This window comes from Mastigoproctus giganteus, chromosome 7 (genome assembly GCF_048544385.1).
Source record: "Mastigoproctus giganteus isolate SK-2022 chromosome 7, ASM4854438v1, whole genome shotgun sequence".
NCBI classification, from domain to species: domain Eukaryota; kingdom Metazoa; phylum Arthropoda; class Arachnida; order Uropygi; family Thelyphonidae; genus Mastigoproctus; species Mastigoproctus giganteus.
Genome location: NC_143581.1, coordinates 123686340 through 123704705, shown reverse-complemented (window position 1 = coordinate 123704705; position 18366 = coordinate 123686340). Strand labels below are relative to the sequence as shown.

Here is an 18366-nt window from a genome sequence, read left to right as displayed (position 1 = left end):
GAGATGTTAAAAGGAAGAATAAATTTAAATAATTTCAATTGATGCATGCCACTGAAGTAAAAAAAGATTTAAACATCTGCATATTTTGACTGTCTTTGATATAAATATATATCTAGATTGGTAGAAGAACAATGGCAACTTTCAAGTGCAAGTAAATTAAAGTCAGAGTGATCATTGAGTACCACTTACACATCCAAATCCAATTCATGATTCAAAAGTTTTGAAAGAAGGCAAACTCCAAGAAAAAAAGAGCTACATTACAAACTTTTAGTAAAAGCAACTATAAACAGGCCAGACAAATTGGTAATTCTATTCTTGTTCTCCTCATGCAGAAAATTTTTCATTGTTACTCCCTTCTGCTTGAATAAAGCAATTTGCTTATTTCATTTGAAACTAAAAATTGAAAATCTTAACATAGCTCTTCAATTCAACATACCCCATATCCACATACTGAGGTCATTTCTTCTAGATATGTTGAAAAACATTATGTACAAATTTATTTTACTAATAGTTTTTAAATCTTCTACTTCTTTAAATCTTCAAGTTTATTACCATAGAAGGCTAAACCAGTTCCACATGGTTCCTCACGATTCTGACTTAGTCATTTGTATTGCCTTGATTGCAGTGATACATCTGAAACAAGAGAAAATTACTTGTGAGGTAGTACTTTATTGCTGCACGTGACTTCATATTGTAGTTCTCGCTGAAAAATGACGTAGATGCTTAGGTAGCACAATTTTTTTCAATTGATAGTACATCATATTCAGATTTGAAATTCTTTTTATTGACATATTTCCAATAAATAAAGAAATAAATGAAGCAATTGATATTTTCAGTATCAGTCTGCCACTTTGTGTAAGAGCCTCCCAGATGCTGCTGTGAAAGAATTGATGTACACTTCATACACTTCAAGGGCCTTCCTTGAAGTGTATGAAGCAGCTTGAAATACAAGCCATCTATCACAAGTTATGCTTGGCATTTTAACAATTCTTCGTAGCAGTGTTTCGCATGAGAGAATATTCAGCCGGGTGAGAAAATCGAAATCTGAATTCAGATATCTTCCTTGTGAAGCTTTGGAAATGGTCCTGAAGTCTAGACAGCAGGGCTTGTTATCAAAACTGACTAATTTTTGAAGATGGTAAAGCAACAGTATCAAGCAAAATCTTGAAGCAAACAAAATCAATTTTTTAACTGAAAACTAGATAAATTCACAGACAGAAAAATCCTGGGTATGCTAATGTTTGTTAGTATGCAGCCACTCCACAGAACTCTACGTAAGTTGGAATTTCCCTAAATGCTTATACAGTACTCACAAATTTGATTGAAGCAAAAAAAAAAAAAATGTTCAATGAACATGTAAATAGAATTATTTATTCAATTTTTTATCTCATGCACAGGAAAAATTACAAAAGTGTACAAAATTACAGAAATTTCAAAATTATAAAATTACAAAAAGAGAGAGGAGACAGGCATAACATCAGCAAGTTTTACCTTTCGAGCATCGTTGAGCTGATGAGCACACCACTGCAGAAGTTGAGGGCTGTGAAGATTTAGAAGGGGTTTTTCCAACACATCACAAAATTTCTCTGCAGCTGCAGAATCGACACTGTCAGCTTCACCCATACTTTAATGTGTTGGGAATCAGCGCAATGCTTGAACCTATTAAACCAGTGGCGCACAAACTTATTTCACTCGCAACCCCCTTTATTAAATATAAAATTGGCGACCCCTTAATGTAAACCCTGAGGTATAGGATGACCAGATTTTTAGAGAACAAAAATGGCATTTTATAAATTGTAGTAGAAAATTATATTAGAGTACTGAGAAAGGAATAAAAAAAATTCTCCTTTTTAATTTACATATTAAAATAATTGTTTAATATTTTAATTGAATGCAGTATAGCAAAACACAATAAATCAAATTCTTCAATTAAAATTACAAAACAATAAAAAATGAAAAATTACAAAACAAAACAATTAATAAGAAGGATGAGCCTGGATAACCGATAATATTTGGTGCAATATTTGAAATTGCTAATCTTGTGTCATCTTCTGGATCAAGTCTGGAACGTTGTTTTGCTTTTATAGCTGTTAATTTTGAGAAGCCAACTTCACATAAATTTGTAGACCCAAAAGATAGCAAGTTTGTATCGCCATTTTCGATAATTCTGGATACTCTCTTGAAGAGAAAGCCAAAATTTTTCACAAGTTGGAGGTCCTGAAACGTGCAAGTGATGATTCATCAGACTCAGGTTGATAAGATCTTCCTTTTGCTCAATGGTAAATTCGGAGCACAAAGAAATTTCAAAAACAAGGGGATCACGAATCCAATACTTTTTTTTTTATGGAGATACATTAAATCGTTTGGAAAAATTCTTAATTAGCATTGTCAGGTGGGTGGCAATGATATCCCTAAATTGTAGACTGTCAATATTATTGCTATTAACAAATTCAGAAAAACAAGGGAATGTCTCAGTATTATTACACTCCAATTCAATTTTCCAAAGATTAAGTTTCTTTTTGAAACCTTCTATTTTATCACTGAGTATTAATATTAGTTCCCTGTTCTTGAAGGCTTAAATTTAAATAATTAAGTTTTTCAAATATATCAACAAAGTGTAACTAAGGTTTCCGAGCCATTTTTGATTTGTAAACAATTAAGCAAGGTTCTGATTTTTATCCGATAAAATCAATAAAAACTGCATGTTTGAAGTCAAAAAGATGTTGCAACACTTTACCACTGGACAACCACCTCATTTTCATATATAAAAGAAGTGTTTCATAAGTGGATCCCATTTCATTACAAAGTTAGTGAAAACCCTACTATTTAAACTTCCACTTTTAATAAAGTTGATCACACTTACTGCATCTGTCAAAACTTCATCCAATTCAGTTTGCACTTCCTTTGCTACTAATGCATTCCCTATGTATAATGCAATGCAGTAGCATAGCTACCCTTTTTTGGGCCCGGAGGCAAAGAACATATTTGGGCCCCTACTTAATTAATGAAAATTGCAAAAAACAGGAGACAGCCAAAGACATAGGGCCCGGGCCTGGAGGCAATTGCCTTGCCTGCCTACATGGTAGCTATGCCATTGATGCAATGGTTCTAAACTATATTTGGAGCAATTTCCTTTACTTCACCCTTTAAACCTTTATTTTCTCCCGTTAATGCAAGCGCACCATCAGTACAAATCGCAACACAGTTGTTTCACGTTAGATCATTTGTTTGAAAGAAAATATTTATAACATCAAAATATCTCCCTCATAGCAGTATCTGACATACAATAAGTTGAGCAAGGTTGAAAATATCTGGATTCATCTAACTGTATTGCAAAAATTGGACTTTCTCTCAATCGATTTAATAAATTGAATTTTATGTTGTCCGTGATAACTGTAATACTCCATGAGACTGGTCTCTGGACAGAGGAATGGTTTTTAAATTGGTGCTGTATTTTTCTCCATGCATAATTGAAGTAATTTTTGTTGCAGCAGTGAGAACAAGTTGATATGAAAGCACCGAATTACGAAGCAGACTGTGTATTTGCTATTTGCAGCACAATTTCATTGTTATGTTTCAAATTATTTCAAGTATCTCATATGGTCAATACCCAAGCAGAGTATGTATACATTCTGTGATAGATTTGGGTCAATTGATTCCGGTCATATTGTTAATACTAGTCTGCTAGTATTAACAATATGAATCTATATTGTCCATAACATGAGTCTATAACAATATGGGTCCATAGCCAGTGAGCAAATTAAGGTATATTCCCAACGCAATAGGCAGTAGGGTTCATTCGTATCTCAGACTTAATTCGAGTTGTAAATTCTCTACACCTACAGTATTGAAAAAGTAATTTTAACAAAACAGGTTTTTAGCTTTTATGTACATCAAAAATAAATTTATTTAAAAATTGTAGCACCCTGCAGTTTGCGCACCACTGTATTAAACCACCCGTTGCTTGCCACGAACTTGGGTTGGGGTTTGCCGTATTTATCCTTAATATCTTCATAAATATTTCTTTGCTTTTGCTTAATTGGCCATTGGAATCATGGGCACTTGCTTCTGAATCTGATTTTCCATCCATATTATTAATAGCTTTTCCATCTTCGATATACCTGAATGCTCTTTTGTGATCACTGTTGATCTTAAATGCGTTGATCCTTAACATATGTGCACCGTCCCTTAAAATAAGGACAGTGCACGTATTCAATTCACTGTTGAAGCAGCAAGACCTAATTCCGTGAATAGATGACAAACTTTGTCCTGCTTTGTAATTCTTAATTAATTATCTTCATTTCAAAATCAATTTTGTTTCGTTTTGTTGTGTTAATATTGCTTACAAACAACAATCTGAAAGTGCTAAAAAACATTCACTAAATGGTAAGTGTGAATTTTGGTGATATTGGTTTTCGTCTGACATCACTGCTAGGATAATATAAGGTATCATAATTTGAGCATACCATCCCCATACAGCTAATCATTGTACAACCATCGCCTTCAGTTTCATCACTCACTTTTTTTCATGTGAGGTAGCAATAAAAGCATCGCTGTTAGCATGAGACATAAGGGCAAAGAATATGAAAGTTGACTTTCTTTTACATACTGATAGTATTAGCATTAGTAGCAAAAAAAAAAAAAATAAATAATAATAATAAAAAGTTACCCATCCATCCCCTTCAAGAAATTGGCTAGTTCTTCGAATTTATTCAAACTGCTCACTTCCACAATAACAGATGTAAGTTTATTCCAACAATCAACCATCTGCAGGCTGAAGGCAAACCACTGCACATCTACCCTGCAACCATCCTTGCTTAATTTGTATTAGCCCCCTCATGTAAGGCAGATGGACTGAGAAGTGGCAACTGAAGTTTAACATTTACAAATGCAAATACTGTATGTGAGTAGCAGTAACCCCAGAGAAATGTTCCAACTGGATGGTGTTACACTCATGGTAGTGGAGAATGAGAGACCTTGGGGCAGTCAGATATGAAGTTTTCTGAGCAGTACAGACAGGCTAGCCAGAGGTCATACGGTCTTGTCAATGATATACAGGAATTTTGCTAGCAAGGATAAGGAGGTGATTATCCCCTTGTATCAAGCAATGGTCAGGCCACACCTTGAGTATTGCGTACAGGTCTGGAATCCTCATTTTTGGATGGATGTAGAGTTGCTAGAATGAGTACAGAGAAGAGTAACAAGACTGGTGAAAGAAAAAGGGGTGTGGTCTTACGAAGATAAAGGCTTAAGTTTGGAAAATTGCAGTGTCTGGAGACTAGGCACCTGTGAGGTGATCTGATTGAGGTATATAAGGCCTTGAATGGATTGAGCAGGCCCAATGCTAATAGGATTCTTCCTCTTGCTCAGATTACAAACCTGAGGGGGCATAAACTGAAATTGAGGAAAGACAGTTGTCGAATAGATGTACAGAAATTTGCCTTTAGCCAGCGGGTGGTTGATTGTTGGAACAAACTTCCATCTGTTGTCAAAGTTGATAGCTTAAATAAATTCAAGGAAGAAGCGGACAAAATTTTGGAGCGAATGGATGAGTGAAATGGGAAGGGGTTTTTTTTTTTTTTTTTTTTTGTCTGATGCTGTATAAGCTTGCTTTCTTGCATCATATGCCTCTATTAATGCTAATGTGTGTAGTCTCAGCCAGAGGAAGAATGCCATCAACATTGAGCTTACTCAATCTATTCAAGGCCTTAGGCACCTCAGTCTGATCTTCTTCTGTTGCCTAGTCTCCAGATGTTGCAATTTTCAGAACTGAAGAAAGCTTTCTTGGTAAGAGTACTCTTCTGTTCCCCTCATCAATCTCATTACCATTCTCTGCACCCTTTCCAGCAGATCTTACATCCCTCCTAAAATGAGGCTTACAGACCTGAACACAATACCAACGATGCAGCCTAACCATGGCTGCATTTTTGTACAAAAAGATAATCACCTTATCTGTGTTAACAAAGTTCCTGTATATCATTGACATACAGGAACTGTCCCATTAAATTTCCTGGCAGCCTGTCTGCATTGCTCAGAGAACTTCATATGAGACTATACAATTACTCCCAGGCCTTTTTTATTCTCCGTTGCCCTGAGTATGAAATCACATGGCTGGTACATTAATCTGGAATTGCTGCTCCTTGTAGGCAGTATCTTCCATTTGTCAATGTTAGACTTAAACTACCATTTCTCAGCCCATCTGCCTAATTTTTTTAGATCTCATTGCAGTAGCTTATCTTTATTACTGTTATTTCCCAGCTAACTTTTGCACCATCTGCAAACTTAGACATTAAGCCTGATATACTTTTATCAGTATCAATAATAAACATTGAAAACAACAATGGGCACAGCAGTGAACCCTGGAAGACTCCTCTAATAACATTAATCCAATATGGGCAGTGCCCATTAATAACCACTCTGTCTTCCCACTCAACCATCCCTTTATCCATTGCAGTAACTTGTTCTTAATGCCATATTGCTCCAATTTGTATAGCAGTCTTATATGCAAAAGTATCAAAAGCCTTCCTGAAATCCAAGTATATGATATCAAATACTTTTTACATTATTTTCTCTGGAACAAATGTTAAGCTAACAGGTCTGTAATTACTCCTATCGCTTATCCCCCCCCCCTGTTAATTTTGGATGCATTTTCACATCTCAGGATCTCTGAAGCCAAGGGTGTCCCATAATTATAGATTAGTGTTTGCTTATCTTCTTTGCTGCTCCTGTAATATAATTGAATAGATCCCACCAAACCAAGGTGCCTTTTTATGTTTGGCTTCAATAATTTCTTTTCCACTTTCCTTTCAGTTATCAAAAAATCATTTATCTCTCCATTAGAGTTTGATAAGCTTCTGGCATCCCGTTCCATAAGGAATTCCTCCTGTGTGAATGTAGATGGAAAATGTATATTCAGTTTGTCAGTAACATGTGCAAGGTCATCAACAGTTAAACCACTGATATTATGTGCCACAATGTGATTCAACCCCATCCTGCTACTGTTCTTTGCATTCATTGCCAGAGACTTCTCATAATGTCTTAGCTTGCCTAACCTCGTTTGTGAATTGATTACAACTAGTTTGTATCTATCTAACATAGGCTTTTATATCACCTGATAATTTATACACATCATTTGCATTTTTCTTTACTACTAGAGGTGCAATGAGTATATAAGTGAAATGCTTACAAATAGCTACCTCTGAAGGGGAATTATGGCTACTGTTCATCAAGTGCATTACATTAGTTATAAAATAAATTATAAACAGCAGCACATGATGGCCTCTCTTCAACTAGAAGGTACACTTAAGTTAGCAGAAACTGCTAAAGGTTAAAGTAGACAAAAATATACATCAACTGGCAAGTGATTTTTGGAGAAATTAGATGACTTCACCTCAACACTATGATAGGCCAGACAGTTTGGTGACAATTTCTTCAGTAGGACTGAAGAAATTGCCACCAAAGTGAAAAAAATTATGTAGTTGAAGAAAAGTTAGATTATCGAAATAGTTAAGAGTGGCAAAACAAAATGCAGTCTATTTTGCAAGTGTGGAATTCTAGAAGATGCAATCTACGGTTGGATGAAAGAAGAAAAATTGCATTCATTTCATTCGTAGACCCCCCTAGAATAGGCATCCAAAGAAAGAAAACTGGACTGTGTGAAAAGTGATGTGGACCAATGCTTATACAAGCAGGTTTCTGTAGAAGTGTTGAGTTACCAATAAATGAGGTAATTTTGAAAGTACTGGCACTTAAATTTCATAACTTTTTTGGTAGAGATGACACAGTTAAAGCTTTTTAAGGGTGGTTTGGAGATGGAAGGCTTGTCATGGGATATTCCAGGTTAATCTTTCAGGTGAATTTGCATTTGGTGACAGCAGCAGAAACGTTTCCTGAATTTCTGTGTAATGCAATTCAAAAAATGGTGAATTCTTAAGTGAACAGTTATACAACAGTTATAGTACAGTACTGTGACAAAACAGTACTGTACCATAAACTTCTCCCGTACAAGTCACTGGATATTAAAAAGGCACCCAACAAAAGCAGGCATGAAAACTAACAAAGTAGGGAATTAGTATTAGTATTAGTAACGGCCGTATGGTGCAAGAAAGCCTATGGCTTATGCTGCACCAGCCAAAAAAAAAAAAAAAAAAAAAAATCCGAACAAAACAATGATAAAAACAAAAATTAAATAAATAAATAATAATAATAAATAAATAAAAATAATAAAATGAAATTAAAAATTAAATAAAAAGGAAATTAATCCTATCATCCTATGCGCTTCCCTTACCCGAAAGTACTATCCAGATGACCTTTGAATTTCCCCAAACTGTCGGCCTCTACCACCCATGAAGGCAACTTATTCCAGTAATTTATAACTCGCTGGCTAAAATAAAACTTCCTGCAGTCCAATCTAAACATTTCCCCGCGTAACTTGAATTTATGTCCCCTAGTTCTAGCATCATTTATAATCTTGAAAATTTTGTCCTCATTCATTTTACTGATGCCTCTCAGAGCCTTAAACACCTCAATCAAATCTCCTCTAAGGTGTCTAGTTTCCAAACTCTGCAACCCACATATTCGAAGTCTTTCTTCATAAGGACGCCCTTTTGCCGATCTCACCAGGCGAGTTACCCTTCTTTGCACCCTTTCAAGAAGCTCGATGTCTTTCTTTAGGTGCGGTCTCCATACTTGAACACAGTATTCCAAGTGTGGTCTAACATAGGCCTTATATAATGGGATTATCACGTCCCTATCTCTACTTGCAAAAGTTCGATAGATCATCGATAGGACACCATGGGCCTTCCTTGCAACCTGTTTACAATGCTCAGAGAATTTCATGTCTGACCGTATCGTAACACCCAAGTCCCTTTCCTCCAGTACTGGGTTTAGTTGAGCTCCACCAAGTGAATAAGTTATTTTGGGATTATTGTTTCCCAGGTGTAATACCTTACACTTTGTTGGATTAAAGCACAGCTGCCATTTTTCTGACCATTCTTGAAGTCTATCTAGGTCTCTCTGAAGAAGCTCAGCTTGACAGTGATCATTACTATGTTACTGCATGCAAACAAAACTGGAAATCAGAAGATAAAGCCATTGTGCAAAAGTTGAAATCCCCAGTGTTTTAAGCATGTTAACGTGAAATCTCTACCTGTGATTTATAAAAATAGCTCCAATGCTTGGATGACAAGCAATATTGTTGCTTCATGGTTTGAAAGTGAGTTTTTATCTCTGAGCACATGCAAACATTATTATTGTAGGTATTACAACAGATCATTGTAATATCTACTTCCCTAAATTGTAATAATATATGTATGTATTATGGGTTACCACAAAAACCTGTATATTATATATAGAAATTGATGCATTATTAAATTTTAGGAACTATTTTTGAAATATACATATAAAAATTGACTGTAAAATTCTGTTAACAGTTAAATACATTCATGGAAGTAAGTCATGTTGGCCAGTAATTGATTCACTTTCTACTGTTTCTTCTGCAAGCTTCTGCAGCAATTTCCTGGAAGACCAGTTACCCTGGACAAAAAAGAAAAAAAATTTACCCACCCCCCCATATATATATATTTTTTTTTTCAGTAATTTTAATTTATATCTTTTATTACTAGGATCTAAAAGATACAAAAAGAAAATAATGAATAAATCACAATCTTATATGAACAACGGAAAGGAAGAAAGAGTATAAAGTAGTAAATACAGATTGTCAAGTCTTGTGTAATATGGCAAAATCTGGAATGAATGACAGTATATTTACAGATATACATAAATACATGGTTCAGTATAGTTTGCTTTTTATTGTCCCCATTATACATCATGAGAAAAAGATAAAAGTATCTACTAATTTGTTGACATTATTCATGTCAACTGAAGTGCTTCATACCACATTATGATTCAGCAAGCTGTAAATAAATTTATAGGACTACCCTGTGGGCTTTAATAGTTAGTCAAAGTTAATTGCCTGTGATATTTCATGTTCAATGGAAATAATCGTTAACCCTTAATCTTCTCCTGACCAATACTCGAATGTAAATAACTTTGCATAATCTTTAGCTTACTGAAACTTCTCATTACTAGCCATAGTTACTGATATAGTCAGATATATAATTTCAGTGCAGCTGATAAATTAGGATGTGACTATCAGTGAATAATTGTAAAGAATTTGCAGTAGTTGAAGAGGTGTACCTGTGAAAATGTTTGAAATTGATGGACACAAATTTAATAAATTTAATAAATCTCTTTAAATTTAAAACAAATTTAAATTTCATTACAGAATTCATAGGTTTTTTCATGTTTCTTTAGTTCAGAAACTTTCATTTCAAGAATAACTAATCCATTTAAGAAAGAAAGCTCAGCAGATATTTTCACTTAGTGCTATCTCCAACGTAAATGTATTAATAGGAGATAAAACACTTCATTAATTTCCATGTGTAAAATTTTCACATGCCATTAAATTAAAATTATCAGCCAATTCAACTAAATCTGATCTTTTGATGTACCCTCTTCTTGTATTTGGCAATTCTGCTACAATATCTAATTTGCCATTTCAAGTGAACCACTTCTAATATTTAGTGTATCTAATATTTTCTTAATTGATGTTTAATTTCCTGTATGCTGTTCTTCAAATCTCCAATTTTTTTTTTTTTTTTTTTTTAAGGAAATCCCAAACACGAGAGTTATTAGTATGGTACTTAGTACCGTGCATGGGTTGTAGGATGAGAAGACAAAAGGAGATATTTGTTGACATTAGACTTGAACTTCTGTAGACTAATTTTCAGGAAATACATATAAAGGAGGGTTGTTTCAGAAAACAGCAGTGAATGAATAAACGAGGGAGATGAAAAATTGGCTCTGCGAGTTTGAAGTTGGACAGTAAATGGATGTTGGCTGGTGTCGGCATGTGTTCAGACTGTTTTGAAAGAGAGAGAGAGAGAATTATAGAAGACAATTTGGAAGAACAGTGCCTGTGGAAGTATCTGTAAAATAGGCATGCAGAAGACACTGTACTTCTGTGAGACAGAGTGGAGAAACAGTTAAATGAGTCATTAATTCACCTAACTGCCCTCTTCTGAATGGAATCTAGAAGCCTGGGGGTACTGGGGGCACTGCCCCAGATGTGAGAACTATTCCATGGTAGAGTGGATTTGTGATTTGTACAGAGTGAACAGCTGTTTGGAAGAAAAGTAACGCCGAGAGCAAAAGAGAAAACGAAGTTTTTTAGATACAGAGGAAGCAATATTTGTAATGAGCTTGTGCCAAGAGAGAGATTAGAAGTCAGGGTAATCCCCATAAGAGATATATCATCGTGCCTAGAAATCGGAGTGTCACCAATAATAAGCATAGCAGCAGAAGAATCCTTTTTGTGAGATATAAGACAGGATTGAGTTTTAGAAAGATTGAAATCAACTAAGTTGTCTTTCCCCCACTGGAGATCGGCATTTAAGGAATTGGTAGCAGATATTCAAGAAGTTCAAGCTGATTAAATATGGCGAGGTTTCTCAAACTGGAAGGTGGAATGGAAGGTTTCTCAAACTGGAAGGTGGTCAATCGAAGGTCATTAATATACAGGAGGAAAGAACTGAACCTTGGACACCAGCATTAGTGGAGAACTTAGAAGAACAGAGAGCCATCTACCATCACCCTCAGTGAGCAGTCAGAGAGAAGACTTTTATGGATAACCAATTACAAAAATAGTTGGCAAACCATAATATGGAAGCTTATTTAGAAGACCTTTATGCCAAACATGATGAAAAGCCTTTGAGATATCGAGAGCGACTGCTTGTGTTTCACCGAACTTTTCTATTGAATTTTACCATAAATGGGTAAAATAAGCCAGAATATCACTTGTGGATCAACACTGGTTGTTGATCAGGCAGAAGGTTTCTAGATAGTTTGAATTGGCGGTTAATTGATGTCTCCATTACTTTAGAAAGAGTAGAAGTAATTGCAATGGGCTGATAAGTGGATGGGAGGGATTTGTCACTCTTTTTAGAAAGTTGCCGGATGTGAGCAAATTTCCAAGCAGAGGGAAAAACACCTTTGGAATAAGAAACTGAAAAAGCAGCAAAGAACAGGAGTAAGTTCATTAGCACAGGTTTTGAGAACAAGTGGAGAAATACCATCCAGACCTGGAGCTTTCTTAGCATCAGGATTCATCAAAATCCTTTTGATGGAAGACCACAGGAGGCATTGAATGGAGCATGCTAGGAATGGGGGGAGGGGTTACCAAGGTCATAAATACATGAGTTGGAAGAAAAATGGGCTGCTAGCAGGTCAGCTTTATCCTTGGCTGAAGTGACAACAGAACCATCTGGTTTTGACAGAGGTGGGAGCAGAGATGGACAAAAGTTGCGGCCAATAGCTTTGGCAAGAAACCAGAATGCTCGGCTACCATTAGGGTAAGAAGCAAGATTTCTACTCTTAGCCTGTTCTAAATCTAGTGTGGGCTGATTAATGACTGCTTTACAATTGATGCGAGCTTTGGTGTAGGCAGAAAATGAAACTGAAGAGTTGGAAACAAGCCAATTATGACATGCAACATTCTTCTCTTGAACAGCCTTAGCACATTTATTGGAAAACCAAGGTTTAATAAAGGAAGAGATTTTAAAGTGGAATGTGGAATGAAGGATTCCATTCCTACAAGAATAATTTCACTGACATGATCTGAGCAAATGTTGACATAAGTTTTGAAACAATAATATGACCAAGGAAAAGAAGAAAAGAAATCTCATAGGTCATCCCATTTTGCATTCTTGTAATGCCAAACAACACGAGGATGAGAATAGCCATGAGATAAAGGCCCCATTGCAGAAGAGACAATCACCAAGTTGTGATCTGAGGTGCCTAAAGGACCACTCACTTTGACCATGTACTTAGAAGTGTTGTTTGTAAGAAAAAGATCAAATGTGTTGGCTGTATGATATTCTGGTAGGTAAATGAACAATCTGTGCAAGATCATTAGTAATTGCAAAAGCCTCAGCATCTCAACCAGCTGGGTCAGTGTGACTAGAAAATGGAAGCTAGCTTGAGTTGTGAACATTAAAATCACAAGGAAAATTACCTCACTGTTAGGAAAGCTCGACTGTAGAAAGTCAACTTGCAGAAAGAGGAAGTCAGAGTTCCAAGTGATTAGTGGAATTGGGAGAGAACAGATGAATTTGACAGAATGAGGTAGAGAAGATCTAAAAGAGGAGATTCCAATTACCAAGTTTCTGAGAGGGAATATCGGAACAGACATATGCACAAGTGCCACACTTGAGGTGAAATGAATTGTACAGTAAATAATTTGGGCAACTGAGATGAGCTGTGGTTGAATCAACCGATAACTGAGATTCTGTCAGAAAAAGTACATGGGTTTGGCTTGACTGTAAGTGGAAATGGACATCGTTGAGATTAGAACTGAGACCACATATATTTGTGAAATGACCTAGTAAGTGTTTGGGAGGTTTAGATCTTTTCACAGAAAAGTTTGCTCTGTTAGTTTGACAATTCACGGTGTATTCAATAGTAAGGAAAAGTGGGGAGGGAGTGTGATGTATGAAGTGATGAGATTTTTGGATATGGCATACACATGGTAAGAATATACCCAAGTCTCTGACGTAACGTGGCCTCTACAATCTCCCCCCCCCCCCTCCCACACACACACACACTAGTCAGACTCCCTACAGTCACTATCTGGTAGAGTAGAGTAGAGGTAGCAAGATTATACACTAGCCGATCCGGAAGCCTCCTAAAGAGTTACCAATAGGTTTGGTCCGGTGTATTAACTAGCAGCTGGCCCGCAAACACCGTTTTAGAGCTGTACCCTCGAAAAGTAAGGAAGCTAGGATCTCGCCATGGTGATCATCATAACCTCAAAAGACATCAGTCATACTGCATGATGGAAGAAGAAATGGGGGGGGGGAAGGGTTGACCAGAACTTAGCTCTTGAGAAACACCACTTTGGGGGCTTGAAGTTGGATTCCACCACTTAAAGCCTCCAAAGTGGTGGTATTGTACCGATTGATGAGAGTTATCTACCACTTAGTATTGCCTGGTAACACAGAGGGACGGCATTCCTAGTGTGGGTGAGTGCCACACCTCGACCCCCCTGCTTGCATTGGTCCACACTTGGGTGGTCACCCCGTGTGCATGCACATGGGGGTTATACCCAGGATTACTAACAGTTCCACCATCATGAAGGTGTAAGCAGAGGATTTGGCTGTCACAGACTGTCCGGGCCTCGCCAAAATTGGTTCCACTTGACTTTGAGTGCCACCCAGATATCAGTTCCATTAGTGTTTTAGACTCCCAGGTAGCAAGCACAGCTTGTCTGGCATATCTGAGAGAATGTGTGCGACAACATTAAGGACCTATGTAATCTATTAACTTTATAGATTGACATGTGGTAATTTCTTTCTTCTGTGGTGTTAAATTGACTATCTGTGTGTGAAATAATTTTATGCAAAACATAAAGACAAATTTGAAATCTATACTTTTATTAAACTTGTAGCTGTCAAAATTACTTCAATGATCTAATGATTTTTCAGAAATATTTTTCAAAGCTTGTTTTATATGTGAAAATTCATCATGCTTAGCTTTTACAGCTTTAGACTTGGTAGCCAATGAGTATCTGACTGAATGTTGCTTTAATGTTACTTTTGCACACTTTTAAAAATTTCTTCCTGGATATTGAACTAGAAAAAAATAAAATAAAATAAATGAAAAAATAATCTTTGTATTATGTACTAAAAAATGTTTTCATACCAGCAACACTTCGGCAGCATTACAGCAAGCTAAATTGAAATTGTGCTGAACATGGTACAAAGAATGCTAAATTATTTATCTTTTATTCTGGATTGAGCATCTTTATACATACCTGCCATGTTTGAACCATTGTCATATGCCGGACTGTGTGCATTTTTGATATCTAATCCATTGTTCTCAATTTTATTCAAAATTTAATTTGTCGAATAGTGCCCAGTTTTTTCCCCGAGTTATGAAATCTACAGAACTCCTCAATTGCAAATTTTCTGTCTTGTATATAAACATATCACATAACTTGAGACATTTGTTCTTTATGTGGCTTATCAGGTGTAGCAAAAAATAATGAAAAATATTCACTTTTTTTATCCTGCTAATTATTTATGTTTGGAACTTATCTAATAAAAGAAGTTTGTTTTTAATTGCAGGAGAAAGATATTTTATGGAACCTTATGTTTCCAAATGTTTCAGAAAAAAGTTCTTGTTTATACTCTGGCACGACCACCATGTCAGTGGAGTTTACAATAAATCAATCAGTACAAATGCTAATCGTATTTAGCAGTCACGAGCTTGAACCCCGGTCCACTCAGTGTGTGCTGCTACACTCGCACTCATTTCCACTCGGCTACGTAACACAATGCAGGGTGGCCAATTTTTTTCAGTTTCTCCTCTAAGTGTGGTATTATTTTTCATGCAAAATAAGATAACATTTAAATTACATGTAAAATCTATCCAGTTCTGTTTTTCTAATTGTATTGCATTTTTTAACACTTATATCTTTCCACTAACTTTTAATCATTTCACAAATATTCATTCTAAATGATTTTTTTTTTTTTGTTCAGATGAAATTTCTTGTTCTTCTAACGTGTTTTTTTTTTTTTTTTTTATGAGAACCCCAAACACGAAAGGTATCAAAACCTATAGTACTTAGTACCGTGCATGGGTTGAAGGAGAAGTATGGGGGTAGGGGGATGCCAGAAACTTTGCTCTAGAGACTAAACATGGGTTTCACCACTTCAAGCCTCCAATAAGCAAAGTGGTGGTATTTCACCGGTTGATGAAAGTCATCTACCAACCTACACTGGTGTTCAAAGAAAGTACATCACCTAGAATTTCACAGTTTTAACCCTTTCTTGCAATGGTATGTTACATTAACGACTAGCATCACAAATGGAAATATAAACAAAAGATATTTATTAATAGTTAAGACAAAGCTAAATAATATTGGGTACGGGACATGATATTGCCATGGGGGATGTCTTTGTGTCCATGGAGGAAGAATCAAAATTGAAGGGGCGCATCAACACCAGAGATTGCACTTGGTCATTACGCAACACAGTGGCAACCCCTAAGGCAGAATGCGCTGGCCTCACAGAAACTAGTAGTTGTTGGTGACTATTGTCGGGGAAACAGGGAACATGCTTTGTAAAAAGGACAGGTGGAACAGGACCAGGGTATACCTGCTGGGGGCAAAGGTAGATGACGTAGAGTGGATATCATCTTTTAAGGGCACAAAAGGTGATATAGTTGTACACGTTGACACTAATAATATTAAGATTAGGATACAGGCAGAATTACTTAACAAGTACAGTGACCTGTTGAAAAAAAGTACAGTTTTACATTGTTAAGTACAGTTTTCACTGTTGAAAAAAAGCTGTGAATTAGAGTTGAATTTGAAAGTGTCTGCAATTCTGCCCAGACACAATAGGGAGTATATGATGAGAGCCTTGTTGATCAATTCGGCCCTGGAAAGATTGTGCAAGGCTCAAGGGGTAAAATTTTTTTCAGCCTGGTCTGTACTTGTTAACAGGAGAGACTGCTTCTATGGGATGGGATACGCTTAAATAGAAAGGGTGCAAGAATATTTGCTGATGCTATCAAGGCAGTGTTAGGTGGGTCGGGAAAACTGCTAGCTTGGGGGGGATGAGCAGCAGCCTGGAAAACAAGACGCAGGATATTTCAGAGACTGCTGGGAGTCATTGTGGTACAAGTAAACACATGGGTTGTGTTAGGGTAGCTAAGAATAGGAACTGGTGCATTTATTTACCAAACTCCTACCATTGGTAGGAGTTTGGTAAATAAATTTGATGAATTTGAGGTATTGCTCAAAACATCAAAGGCAGATAGTTGGGATATCAGAGACATGGTGTCACACATATATAAAGAATGCAGAACTGGAATTTGGGGAGTGCAATGTGTAGGAAGGATAGGAAGGGAGGAGGGGTTATGCTATTAGTTAAGAAACACATGAAATCCAAGGAAGTGAAGCCAGTCGACATCGCTGGACAGTGCAGTTTTGAGTCAGTTTGGTGTGACATAATTATTGGGAGATCAAAATTGAGAGTAGGAGTGTGCTATAGGCCTAATGACTCTGATGAGTATAATAAGAAACTGTACAGAGAACAGTAAATAAGAGTCTTATAATGGGGGATTTTAATTTCCTAGATATTGACTGGAATTCGTGTGTTGGTCACTCACACAGTAGCAAGCCTTTTGTTGATTTATTGGATGATTGTTTTCTACGTCAGCATGTTTGGGAGGCAATTAGAGGGAGTAATACTCTTGATCTGATTATCAGTAGTGATTTTTCGTCCATTAAGAATCTGCAGATAAAGGAACCACTAGATGGCAGTGATCACAGTGTGCTGAAGTGGGATTTACTCAGAGGTAACTACCATCAGGGGTAAAGGGAAGGGTTTTTGCTTTCATAAAGGCGACTACGATGGTCTGAGACAGTATTTAAATTCTATACAGTGGGACCAACTGATGATGTTACCAACAGCAAATTCAAAATGGGAAGCATTCAAAGAACTTATCTTGGAAGCTACTAGGCTTTACATACCAACTAAGAAATATTGTTCAAGGTTTAGGCCAAAATGGATGTCAGATGAACTAATGAGGCATATGGCAGAGAAGAAAAATGCATGGGATACATATAAATTAATGGGTGACACAGAAACCTATGATAGATATAAGCTGGTCTGTAACCAAGTCACAAAGGCAGATTATGAGAAATCCTTGGCAAAGGATGCACAGAAAAGAGTTCTTTACCTATGTAAACTCTAGAAGGAAAGGGATGAATCAGATTGGTCCGCTGGATATTGATGGACCAACATTTGAGGATCCTGCTCAGGTGGCTAACAAACTAATCGAGTATTTTGCATCTACATTCACACATGAGGAGTTATTCAGGGAGAGGAATGCCAGAGGTGAAGTAAACTCTGGCAGTGAGCTAGATTATTTTGTAATAACAGAGACGAAAGTGGAGGGAAAAATGTTGAGGATAAACATAAAAGAGGCACCCGGGGTGGATGGGATCTATCCAGTTATATTAAAGGAGGCAGCAAAGGAAGTAAGCAAACCCTTAGCCATAATTATGAGAGCTTCTTTGGACTCAGGGGAGGTACCCATAGACTGGAGATGTGCAAACGTGACCCCAATTCACAAAGGAGGATCAAAGGCTGACACAAGTAATTATAGACCTGTGAGTTTAACTTCTGTTGCAGGAAAATTAATGGAGGCACTAGTTAAAGAAGCACTGCAGGATCATCTAGACAAGACTTCAGTTATAGCTTGGACACGGTATGCTTTTGTTAAGGGAAGACTTGCTTG

The 18366-nt window shown here is 36.5% G+C and overlaps 1 protein-coding gene across 1 annotated transcript in view; it reads left to right on the top strand.

Moving 5' to 3' along the window:
• Positions 1–18366, top strand: part of eRF1 (eukaryotic release factor 1) — a 323744-nt gene that overhangs the window by 174491 nt on the left and 130887 nt on the right. The window lies entirely within an intron of this gene.